The following is a 9,473-nucleotide window of genomic DNA, read 5'->3' as shown; positions in this document are numbered from 1 at the left end:
CTCACATTCTACAGTTTATGTCCTGTTCCTATGGATTTTAAAGACTGAGCTTCATGGTAGCCTCCATCTTATGCACTATCTGTAGTAGAATGGCTTTCTCTTCTTTCTTTCTTTTATCTTCTCTATCTTTGGATTAGAAAATGCATCCAAGTCTTTTACTACTTTCTTCATGTGTTCCAGCTTCTCATTCTTTTCAGGGATCTGCTCAGATTTCCTCTTCTTCTGGTTTGAAAATTTCTCTAAACCTTCTGAAGAGCCCATGTTTACGTGTCTTTACTCAAATGCACAAACCTCGGAAATGAGAGAAACAGAGCTGCTCTGACTTACATACAGGTTGCCCTACTGTGATGTCACACAAAGAGATGCTCTGCCCTCTTTCACCCATGCCCCCTCACTCTCTCTACACTCAAACACTCACTATGTGCATGTGCACATTACAGAGGATAAAATATCATGGCGTCTTCACAACTTTTCCGTTGTTCCTGAGAGAAGAGCGATATTACAGTCATAAATAAGATAAAACGGCTGTAAACTGTGTATAAAGCGAGTAAAGGTCAGCGGACTCCATGCTCTCTGAGGACGGACCGGGCTAGCTTAGCATGCTAACTTCAGTAGATATCTCTGTTACATAATACATAGAGGTTTATAAGCCTGCATTCTAACTAAACTTTTATTTTAGTAAGGAGTTAAATGAATCTATCTATCTATCTATCTATCTATCTTCTATCTATCTATCTATCTATCTATCTATCTATCTATCTATCTATCTATCTATCTAAAGACTACATGTGTGCAAACATCATCACAGTATGATCCATGTGGAAGTGCTAAATTGGAGGTATTTAAGCCTCCTCTGCTGGCCTCAACATCACAAGCGCTGACCTACATTTACAACTTAAATTGTAATATTTGTTTCATGAAATTGTATTAATTATTTCCCAAAAGTCTATTCATTTTCAGTACTGTAGCTCCAATCAGATTTCAGCCTCTTTGTGCTGCCATGTAAAATTGTGTTTCATCACAGTTTAGTAGTGAGGACTTTATGAATTTCTCTCTAATAGAAATGAGGCCAAGAATAGAATCAGCATTTTTCCACTGTGTACACATGAATACATCTGAGTTAGACTTTTTTATGGCTATGTAGGAAGATAAATTTATTTAGTTTCGGACATTCTTAAAAATAAATTTTAAAGAAAACTTGAAGCTAGCTAGCTTGTCTTAGCCCATGAAAGGGTTTGTTTACCACTTTAAGGTGAAACTGAATATACTGAGTCTGCATCTCTGGTGAGTAGGTTGTATTTTATTTACATTTTCCACTGATATAATCAATATTGTATAAAGGGTGTATGTGGTCATCCACAATGCTGGTGGCTTTGTGAGACCAGATGAGGTTCTCCACAGGTGAACACCAAGATTGTTGAGTCAGCACCAGTCTATTATCCACTGCATTTCCTTTGTTGAGGAGATTTGGTCGTGACTGCCAAACTTGATGATTGAGCTGCATTGCAGCACAGTCATGATTCACAGTGTGAACAGCTGGTGACTGAGGATACAGACCTGGGGAGAGTTTTGTGGCTTGGTCTGATGACAAAGGAAGCTGATTTGCGTTATGCATTTGATGACGGCTGGGGGAACGCGCTGTGTGCTGTTTTTCCTCCATGATTCCAAAGTCTTCAGAGCTGCTTCAGGGTTGCTGGGTGCCAGATCATGAATGGCATAGATGACTGAGAGCTGCACTTCCCATGGCATACCTGCACACAACATCCAATACAAATTTAGGGTCTGCTGAAACACAAAACTAAACAGCAGAGAATAAAGACAAAGATCGATAAAAACATTTTAATTTGATGCTTTAGAAATACCTTTTGAGAAATTTTGCATTCCAAACTGATTGATGCTTCTTGCCAGGTTTTCGAGTCGCGGATGTTCACCTTAAGTCCTAGTTGACCAAGTCGCCCTGTTTAAGAAGGACAGAAACAACGAGTAAAAGCTGAAGAATCCATGCCTTAGAACAGGATTTACAGTAAACTTACAAGTAGCCTGAACACTGCTGCTACACAGACGTCTCGGAACGGTGTTTGCTCTGTTCTTGCTTGCATCAGCCAAGTGTTCAGGATCAGCCAAAGATCCTTCCTAGTAAATAAAAAGAGGAGAAATGGATATGTTTGTGGTGGTTATGGAGCCGCCATTGTGGTTTCTGATCACTTGTAAATTTTATGCAACATGAATGGGAACTTTGCAATATTTTAAACGACCACTAGATTATTGGACCGTTAATGGAAAAGTCAGGAATAAGAACTAGGTCACAGGTTAAAGGTGCTTTTACTTGTCACATGTACCTTACAGCACAGAGAAATTCTTTCTTCACATACCGGGCAGAGCACTGGGTCAATGATACAGCACCCCTGGAGCACAAGAGTTAAGGGTCTTGCTCAAGGGCCTAAAAGTGGAACTTGGTGATCCTGGGGACCTGATCAGTAATCCAGAGCCTTCACCACTGAGCTACCACTTCCTGAAAAAGACCCTCTCATGGTGAAATACTTATAGCTAAAGTTACAGAATTCTCTCTGACTGTCTGAACACTGATCCTGGAAACTTCATTTATAAATGCACAATAAATATTTCCTCACAAAAACATCACCATATCAACAATTACCCAAATTTTCCCTGTGAGATCTTATTGTATTAAATAGAAGATATAAAAATGCCACCTACATATTAACTTTGCAGCTGAAATACTCAGCACTGATGTTATAGAAAATAATTATTAATTCCTGATCATTCAGATTTAAATATTAAAAAGCTGAGAATTAAATATGTTGAAGATGTTTTGCATTCAGTACCGTATAATATTGGTAATGGTCCAAGTCCAGCCCATTTGTGCACACAGAAGATCCAGGCTGAAGATGTAGTTCCAGGTAGCAGGGCAGAGATCATAACCATACCAGCTGTTCTCCAGGAACCTCAGACTGCTGTCTTCCAGAAAAGACTTCAGGGTGCTGGTGATAGCATCGTGGATGTTTCCTGGAGGCTCCTGGCAAAAAATACATCATTATTTAATACCCAGTGCAATAAAACACTGTTTGAGTGACAGCGTAGTTCAATATAAATGTTTAAAGAATTTGTGCCACTAGATTACACTGATACTTGGAAATTAAAGGGAGATTACGAATGCAGTAAAATACTTGATAAAGTCCAGTTTAAAAAACTCACTGAGAGGAACACTAAGGATCAGCTTCTTACCTCATCCCAGTGCAGATACTTGGTGAGCAAGTGAAATATCTTTCCCTTTGCTCTCAGGTTGCTCACTATGTGAATTGCTCGGCATAAAGAACTTTCATAAAAAACTTGGCCATCGCCATGACCATAATCACTTTGGGGGCTTCAAGGAAGTCTGCAAAGCAACAAAACAATAGAATATAAATACACTGTAAAAAAAAAAAAAAAAAAAAAAAAGACATTGGATATAAAAAGTTGACACACCTTATAAAATTGCACCTTATCAAATTGCAGACAGAAATAACAATAAAGCTAATATGAATATGCAAACACATCTAATTAATGACAAAAGATTAATTCATTCAACCACAACCATGTAGAATTGTGCTCCAGAACATCTGATCTCATAAACATTATCAACTTGTGCTGTTAATATCATGAACAGCAGCTACAAGAGCATCCTCCAAGTAAATAATACAAAAACAAAACCCTAAAAGTCCAAAAAACATCTATTTAGTCCGAGCATGCAGCAAAGTAATCCAGGCATAAACACAGAACAAAGAGCCAAAAAAACAAGAAGGCAGAGAAGGGAAACAAAACAGAGAAAAAAAGCCAAAGAAAATGTCATAAAAACAGGCAGGCAAACCGGTGGAAAAAGGGCAGGAAAACCTCAGAAAGAATCGGAGAAGAAAGCGATATTCCGGCAGAGAGGAGAGTTCTTAGGGTTCAAGGCACATGAGACGGGTTTGAGACTAAACGTGAAAGGATGGGTGGATCCGATGGGAGTTTGAGGCAGACCGAACTGTGTTGATCACTTTAGAAATGGGACAGGGGCCCGTGTGTGTGTGTGTGTGTGTGTGTGGAGTAGCTGATGCTGGATCTATGACACAGACCTTCTGGCCTACACCGGCACGGGACATCGTTGCCATGAAACCATGAATGGCACCTTGGCCTCAAGCCAATGACACCACTTCTCTAAGGCCAGCTTGATAGCCAGGAGTTCCGTCACCATGAGTGGTAGGAGATAGCGATTCTTAACAGTAATGGCATTAAGTCCCTGATAGTCTTTACATGGGCGAAGGGTTTGTCCTTCTTCTCCAAAAGAACCCAGCCCCAGCGGGGAGGAGGATGGGTGAATACTCCCGGCAGAGAGACTCCTGAATATACTGGTGCATGGCCTCCTGCAGTCCAGACAGATTGTACAACGTCCATGGGAGGAGGTTCCAGGCAACAGGTTGATGGCACACTTTGACTCTGAAGACGCCCTAGGTCATGGTAGAATGCCGGGATAGAGCTGAGATCAGGTTCCAAGCATGAGGGATGATCAAGGAGCCACTCCTGGGAAGAAAGAGATAATCCAGCAGAGAGGGAGAGAACCGGAAGACCGTGACATTGTCTTCTGTAAAAAGCTGAAAATAAAGAGGTTTCACATTTCAACATGACAATGACCAAAAGCACATATCCAAATTCAGAAAGGATCATCACAGTACTGGAATGGTCCAGCCAGAGCCCAGACCTCAACCCAACTGAAAACCTGAAATGACCTACAATGAGCCATACACAGGGAAAGTAGAGTAGATAAAATTCCAAAGTGTAGAAGTTAATAGATTTTATTCACAAAGACTTGATTGTAAAGGCAAGTTGGCTTCCACAAAGAAGTAGTTTTGATTTTTACAGACTTTTGCAACCAAAACTGTGATATTATTTAAAAGTTACCAATTAATAATTATTTATTTATTTACATATTTATATTTAAAAATGCCATTATTATAAGGGTTGTTGTAAACTTTTACATCCACTGTATTATACATTGTTCTGTTGAACAAATAGACACATATGTTCAGTATCAGTGTCCAGATCATTTTAGTGATAACAATGACCATATCAGTATAATCTCACCTTCTTGTTTGTAGACTGAGCATGTGCTTTGTGAGATTCTGTTCAGACACAGACATAAACCCTACAGAGAGACTGCAGGAGATCATGTCCCATAAACCCTCTCTCCACCTTGATCTTCTCCAAAATCACAGACAGAAACGCTCTCTGCTAAGGACTAAATGAGACAAAGAAAATTTTCAGCATCCGACTGAATAAACATGTATTTAAATCATGTATTTAAAACAAATATTAGGAAGTTAAGACTTGACTGTAGACTGGGTTTAGGAAAACTATTAGATATTGTAAACCAAAACCTAGAGTCAAATTTTGACATGATAAATCATATCTACTGTTCAATTTAAGAACATCAGGTGAATTATGGATCAACTTTCAAAAATGAGAAACTCAAATCCAGAGCTAAAGAATAAAGTGTTTAAATCGCATGCACACTAAATAAAACAGAAGATAAGAACTGACCTCGTTTACACAAAACTCAGAAATGACGTGTTTCTCTTCATCTCTCAGAACAGGAAGTTCACTTGTTCCTGTGAGAAGTGCATGAATCCTGTCTGTAGGTAAAACATCAGAACAGGACTTTTGTAGTGTTTCTAATGCACTGGAGATGAGAGATTGTGTTGTGTGTGTTGTGTTTACAGGATCAGCTGAAGCAGCATCAAGTCGAGGCTTTTGAGCTTTCCTGGGTGGTGACATGTCTGATCCAGTTCTCTTTGCTGTGGGCTTTGGGTCTGTATGAATATAAAAGAAATTTATATAATTTGTCACACGCCCTTATCCCGAGAGACTTACAATATTTCTTCCTAGATCTTAAAAAATGACTGTTACATTTAGGTTCATTAAGACGGTGAAGAATTTGCCTTGTCAACACTTTTTCCATTAATGTTCCAATACTTTTGGTGATAATGTACATACTAGGTTTAGCACATGCTAAGATTAAACTGTTTATCCACTAAAATTAGATTACAACATCACATTTAAATACGTTTATCAGCTTCCTGCTTGTGATGTTTACATTAATTATTATATAACAATATCTGCTTTCATTTATTACATATTAAATGCATACAGATCAAATGTACAGAAACTTAGTATTAGAGATTTTACTGTTACCTTTGTTCAACTCGTTCTCCACTTTGTAAAGTTTTTCCTGTTGAGGATCCAGACAGGAAGAGACTAGACAAGCTGATCAGGAAGGCCAGCTCTGTGCTGGGGATTCCCTGGACACTGTACAGGAGGTGGGAGAAAGGAGGATGGTAACAAACTATCATCATTGCTGGAGAACGCCTCCCACCCCTGTATGAAACCGTTACATCGCTGGTGTTCACTTCTGTAAAATAATTTACAAAATGAAATGAAAAGGTGCTCAGATCACATTATCACATTATATGTTTATTTTAATAGAACTGAATCATGCAGTAATAATCAACTTGTACTTTCTTACACACCTTTAAGTGCCAGAAGCTGGTTTTCAACACTGACATTTCTGTGGAAGGAAAGAAACATTTAGATAAAACATTATATAATGTATTATTATATTACAATATTATGTGCAATATTACCAGCAATTTACGTGCAATACTACCTCAAAACATGACTTAAAAAGCGTACTTTTTTTTTTTGTTTTTTTTTCCTATTTGTATTATTACATTGTACTGTATATATACTGGTATTGTAGTATATGTATATTATTTTTAGATATTTGCATTTATTTTTATTTCTTTATTATTATTATTATTATTGTTATTATTTTTATTTCTGTTTTTTATTTTTTTGTATATTCTTTTTTATATATATTTGCATCTATTTTTATTTCTTTGTCTTGCTGCTGTAACATAGAAATTTCCCCACTGTGGGACGAATAAAGGTTTATCTTATCTTATCTTAGATCTTCATTTCACTTCACTTCTGCCCTCAGACTCTCACTAGTGTACAGAGATGATTGTGGATTAAACATATTAATGTGTGAATGTTAGATTTTCAATGTTTCTTCTTATTTAGATCTGTAAAAAATATCAAGACTAAAAGGTAAATAAAACCTGTGTTCCACACTCTTTATTGTTCTTTTACCAGGTCGTAAGTGTTCCACCTGCTGCAAGTGTTCCACCTGCTTTACTCCACTCCTACTGCTGTAGCGCCCCCTACCTTCACCCCCACCATTATACAGCCTGCACTTTTATGTCATTTAAAATGACCTTTATATGTCATTATCATCATTATTATGTTTAAGTTCATAATATACAATATGTGTCTTTACAGCCTAGTAGTCAAAGTCCATCTCCTTCATCCAGTCCTTCATCTGCATCCAGTCCTGCTGTTTCTTCCAGTTCTGCTCCTTTAATTATTTCTTGCTGGTGTTGTGAGCGACTCATTTTACTGTTTATTTGTGTGGATTTACTACTATTATAATCTATAGTTATTTATGATTAGGTTGTTGTTTTAAACCCAATTAGGGACTTTTTTTTTATCAATGTTTGTATTTTTGTGTGTTTGCATCTATTATAATTTTTCATTTGACATTTTTGTAGCATTTTCAGTAATTAAAAATAAAATGTTTTATTGTTCATAAAACAGTGACTCATGAATTATTCTGTGAAACTGCTGAACCCATTATCATCTTCATTATTGTTATTATTAAGTAGAATATAAATAAACAGAAATAAAAAACATGTCCCATATAATAAACTTTTGTTAAAAATGTTAAAGGTTAAATAAGTACATTAAGAAAATAAACATCCATTTTATGCCCCTTTATTGGAAAAATTAGTCAAATCATATAGATATTAATTAACATGAGTGACAAGTGATGTATTTTTATTCACATCATCAGTATTTTTGTGCACTATTGGGGGATTTCAGCGGTGTCTGAGGTGGGATTCAAACCAGCGTCATTCACATCAGAGATTCTCCCTGGAAAGCAGATAAAAAGGCAGTTTGCTATCAAATATATACACATCAATTTGCCAAAAACCATAACAAATGTCCATCATCTTTTTATTTCCTCTTTTTCTTCCATTTTTCTAATTTTTCCTCTCTCTTTTCCCCTCTTCCCACCCCTTAACAGACTATTGATCTCCAGCTTCACACAGCTCACATCCTCAACTCTGTCTCACACTGCCCTCTAGCGGCACTATCAGGACGTGCTTTATGCTCCATTCTGTACTAATGTGACTTCTGTTTGTGTTTTAATGCAGTAATAATCAACTTGTACTTTCTTACACACCTTTAAGTGCCAGAAGCTGGTTTTCAACACTGACATTTCTGTGGAAGGGAAAAGAAACATTTAGATAAAACATTATATAATGTATTATTATATTACATATTATATAGTATCACTGCAATGATTGGAATAAAGTATAAAGAGCAAAAAACGTACTTGTGAGTGTTGCTGAGTAGCATAAGGCTCTTAATGGCCTGAAGCTCCGCTGGCTTATGTTTGCCTTTTCCATTTCTGTAGGTCTTTCAATATTTTATTCTAGAGAGTTTGTTGAATCTGAAAAAAAGAAAGAACTGCTTTAATCAAAATCATTCGAAAAGATTTTGTAAATTTTTATAATGAGTATCTCTGTAGTCTGATCGTTCTTCCTCAGTGTTTCTACAGCGTATTTTCTCTTTTTTATAGATTATCATCAACGAGACTTTATTGCCCTCTGGAGAGAAAAATTAAGATGATTTGTGTACACTATTCCATTACAAAGAGTTTTATGGGGAGGGCGTGGTTTTGGTTGAGGGCGTGGCACGCAGCTCAGCTCCTAAATGATGTTGGGTTTTGCGGTTCAGTCTTTATGAATGCTGATGGGACGCGTTTACTCAGTGGAGCCTCCTTCTGCTTACAGCCTTTAAATGCTAGCTAGAGCGTACTTGCCGGAAGTTCTGGGTGAGCATGTGACTAACGTGTGACTAGCGGAAACCTGCAAAATAAATTAAACTAAAGACTTGTAAAGTAAGTTACCGCTAATGTGTTTCTTCTGAAGTGGATGATATAGATCGATTTGGTTGCGTGATTGAGAAGTTTGACGCCGATGTGTTGAGTTTGTTGGCTGCTTCCGAGATCAGACGAGATCGAGCGTTCTCAGAGTGGTATAGCCGTAAGCTCGGTGTTCTGGCTTTTATGCATGTGGTCGAAAGCGGCGCACTGTGACATCACAGAGATACACAGAGAAACACCCCCGTATCTCTTGCACAGTGTGTGCCTTGACCGAGCATGGTCCTTGAGCTAGATAATCAAACATTCATTAGTTGGCGGTAATGCACCTTTTCGTTGGTCTGCCAAACCGCCATAAAACACCAGAACAACAACAACAACAACAACTGAGTATGTACAGATACATGAACAGTAACTATAACACTGAGGATGTACA

The 9,473-nt window shown here is 37.5% G+C and overlaps 1 long non-coding RNA gene across 1 annotated transcript; it reads right to left on the bottom strand.

Moving 5' to 3' along the window:
- Nucleotides 1-1,619: 1,619 nt before the first annotated feature.
- On the bottom strand, nucleotides 1,620-1,917 carry LOC124382495. Its single transcript, XR_006925051.1, has 2 exons — nucleotides 1,863-1,917; nucleotides 1,620-1,751 (listed from the first exon to the last, which is right to left on the bottom strand). It is a non-coding gene; the product is annotated as an uncharacterized LOC124382495 (long non-coding RNA).
- Between the last annotated feature and the right edge of the window lie 7,556 nt (nucleotides 1,918-9,473).

The sequence above is a fragment of the Silurus meridionalis genome, unplaced genomic scaffold (assembly GCF_014805685.1).
Source record: "Silurus meridionalis isolate SWU-2019-XX unplaced genomic scaffold, ASM1480568v1 Scaffold520, whole genome shotgun sequence".
Lineage (NCBI taxonomy): Eukaryota > Metazoa > Chordata > Actinopteri > Siluriformes > Siluridae > Silurus > Silurus meridionalis.
Note: the sequence above shows the minus strand (reverse complement) of the source record. Positions and strands in the feature narration are given on the sequence as shown.